A 4090-nucleotide genomic window follows, 5' to 3' on the forward strand; every position below is an offset into this window, starting at 1 on the left:
GTATTGTTTCAGGTCTTATATTCAGGTCCTTAATCCATTTTGAGTTAATTTTGATGTGCGCTGATAGACAACAGTCTAGTTTCATTTTTGCAGGTGTCTTTCCAGTTTTCCAAGCACCATTTATTGAAGAGGCTTTCCTTCCTCCACTGTATGTTTTTGGCTTTTTTGTCGAAAGTTATTTTCCCATATAAATATAGGTTTACTTCTGGACTCTCGATTCTGTTCCACTGGTCCATATGTCATTTGCAATAAGGTAGAAACAGTGTGTCTTAGTGACTAAGATCATGGACTCTGGAATCAAATACCTGGATTCAAATCCTATGTGCCAAATAGTCTTGATATCCTTGCAGAAGTTCATTAACCTCTTTAACGCCTCATCTACAAAATGAGAATATTTATAATACCTACCTAACAAAATTTTATGAGAATCAAGGGAAATGGTACATACAGAGCACTTGGCAGAATGTCTGGCACATGATAAGGAAGAACTTTTGGCTTCTATCTTTATATTATTTATTATTAATAATATTACTGTTGTTATGCAGAATGAGTCAGTTATGGGGGCTCTTCTCCATAAAGTAACCATCTGAGTATTAAGTGAGATAATATGTGAAGTACTGGTAACGGTGTCTGGTATATAGAAAACTTTTATATCTAATAGATATTATTGTATCTGTAATTATTATCTATCTTCATTATAATAGTAATAGTAGTAGTAGCATTTATTATTGGTTATCTTCTCCTCTTCCTTCTACAAAATAGTAAAATATATCAAAAGAATTAATCTTTTCCTTAGCATTTTTTTTTTTGGAAAATGGTAAGGTAGTGTAACATTTTCTGATTAATATGCAATATAGAAAATAAATAAAATAAATACAAGAAATGTAGTTTTAATGTAATGACTATACTTTATGTGCAGTTGTTACTTTCCAAACATGTGAAATGAGAAGACAGAATGAGAAATATTACATTATAAAATATATAATTGAATATATCTCTCCATTTAAATAAAGACTTATTTACACTGGCCTGATAATCCTCTTTACATAATAATAATTTGAAAGCTTTGAAAAGATTAATTTTATAATAAAAAATATTATTTTTGTTGGTGATTGTAAGATTAACTATTTTGTCCTAGAAGAGAGATTAGAAGACACAGTGACTTAGGTAAGATAAAATTTATAGTTTCACTACGTTAAAGTGATTGGAATGAGGTAGCCCTATTATTCAGAAGTTCAGGTACTTCCATCCCTAGTGAGTTACATTCTTTTTCTATGTCACTTCTTGGTCCAGAATGGCTATCTGAATTCTATCATGGTCAAAATCTAGGGGAGAAGCAAGAGAGAGAGGGCAAGTGAAAAAAAGCCCAAGTTGGCTATTCTCCCCTTTTAGAGGTACCTTCTCTAGAATCTTCGCAACTATTTCTACTTATATTCTTTGGCAAGAAATCCCATCACATGGCCACGGCTTACAGTAAGGGAGTCTGGGAAAAATATTATTTTAAGAATTTACACTGCCATCCTGAATGCAAAGAGTAGATTAGGATGGGTAACTAGAAGTTTCTGTCCTAGTCATAAGTACGGTACATGTTTGTAAAGACGCATTAAACATATAACAAGTTTATAAAAGATCGAAAGGGAAAACTTCCTGTAGCAGAGAGAATGCTATATGGTCACAAAACCCTGTTTCATTTTCCTCCTAGGTCATAGGGAGACTACCTTCCCCAGCCTCTATGGCAGTTTTAGCTAGTCGACTGTGACCAGCAGTGAAATTTCTCAGACCTAGCCCCTAAAACCTTCCACTGGATTTTCCAACTCCCCCTCTTTATACGATTGCTAGCCAGGTGCAAAGAATGCAGTGTAGACCTTCAAGGCCGAAGAAGATGGTAGAGACATAAGCAGGAAGAAGTTTGAGTCCTTTAATGACTGCTTGGAACAAAGAACCCTCCCCCTTTCTGACCACTTGATGACCTACATTGAATTTTTAGACTAGCAAAATAAACTTTGTGGTTGAACCTCTGAGATTTAGGGGTTGTTTATAGCACAAAACGTTATATATAATTATTAGAGCCCTCACTGATACACCAGCCTAGAAATGATGTTCATTAATTTATTGGTATTTATTGTTACAATATTAATGCTTATATAAAGGTAGATTTTAAAATACATACATATATATTACATATTATATGATACACAGGTACTTCATCCCCAAATATCTTCATTCTCAAAATTATCACTAACAATATTTAAAATTGGCTAAGTTAAATCAGAAATCTAAGTTTAAATTTAACACAGGAGAATTTTAATGAACAAAATTTGCAGAATTTATTTCAGACATATAAACAAGGACATGGACATTTTAAAAATTAATTTTACCTACATTGAAATGCATGAGCAAAAAATACCAACAAAACATAACAAAATATAATAAGGAATTGCCAATTATCGATGAGGGTATTTGAAATGTGTTCTTTACTGCCAATCCAGTGATTTTCAGCCTTTAGTTAGAAACGTCCATGTTTGTGAAGAAATTTCTGAAACTTCTCTGAATAAAAGGAAAGCTATATCATGTCCTGGAAACAAAAAAATATATGTAAAGAAGTCATTCTCCGTAGAATAATGTATGGTTTTAGTGTAATCCCAATCAAGACCCTTAGTGAGCTATTTTAATGGAGCTTGACTAGCTGGGTTTTAAATTTGCCTGCAGATGTAAGGTTCCAGATAAGGCAAGGAAAAAGCATGTAAGAAATATTTTAAATTAGATTTCTATTTTTTAATACAGTGATTTGCTACCACCTTTTTTAATTAGTTGAAGTATACAGCACAGTCATTAGGCATTTATATAATTTATGAAGTAATCCCCCTGATTAGTCTAGTACCCATCTGGCAGTATACATAGCCATTACAATGTTATTGACTATATTCTCTATGCAGTACTCCACATCCCTGTGACTGTTTTGTAGCTACTGATTTGTACTACTTCATCCCTTCATCTTTTTCACCCTGCCCTCCAACTCCCTCTCCTCTGGTAATCACCAGTTTGTTCTCTGTGAGTCTGTTTGCATTTTGTTTGTTCACTTCCACTTTTTATCAAGAAGCCACACCTACCTCTAAGGGTTTGAATGAAAATTAAACAGACATTTGTTGCCATTTCACTTTAAAGTTCCTTAAAAAGGAACATTTCTACCCTTTAACACTTCAGTTGTTTAATTTGGCAATTCTCCCTCCTCTAATTCAGGGAGGGCCTTCTGTCTTCCCCATCACAGGGAGGGGGCGGAGCATTCTCTGAGAAGCTTGGAAGGGAGCTGTGCCGGCCCAGCCTTGGGGGAGGGGCTGCATTTCAAGAGGCTGCAGCTGACAAGAAGCATCAAGGTAATGGCTTTCTTAAAGCTAGTTATTTTCTCAGGGCCCTAGAGTAAAGATAAGAAAAATAGAAGTGGTGGTCGTAGAGTGGTCAGAAGGGTGTGTGGTTTTGAGAGAATTGCTGGTATTTTGATGGAATTAATCCTTTAGAGTTTTTTTTTTCTTTTTTTTAATCCCAATGCTTTAAAAGTCCACAGTGGAAGAAGGGGTGATCAGATTACAGTCTCTATATTAAGATTTCAGTGCAGCATGGCTGTTCATGCTAATTTATTGACTTGACATTTCATGTTTATATTACTGGAATTCTGCTTTAAAAGTCTACAGTGGAAGAAGGGGTGATCAGACTACAGCCCCTATATTAATATTTCAGTGGGGCATGGCTGTTCATATTAATTTATTGACTTGACATTTCATATTTATATTACTGGAATTCTGTTACTGTTCAGATTTTTAAGAATTTATTAATTTACACAGGAAATGATGAATAAAAATATTTGATACCATGAGGGAGAATACTCTTTTGAATTGATTGACACACAGAAAACTAAGTGTCACCTGTATATGAGCATGGAAAAGGGAAATACATATGTAGTTGAGTGAAGACATTTCCTCATACATATGTGTATATATGTATGTGATTGGAAAAAAATCTCAGAGAAAGTAAACTCCCATGTTAGTATTTCTGACAGGTCAGGTTACTAGTATAATATTATTTTTTAGCCTTC

The sequence above is a fragment of the Pteropus alecto genome, unplaced genomic scaffold (genome assembly GCF_000325575.1).
Source record: "Pteropus alecto unplaced genomic scaffold, ASM32557v1 scaffold150, whole genome shotgun sequence".
Lineage (NCBI taxonomy): Eukaryota > Metazoa > Chordata > Mammalia > Chiroptera > Pteropodidae > Pteropus > Pteropus alecto.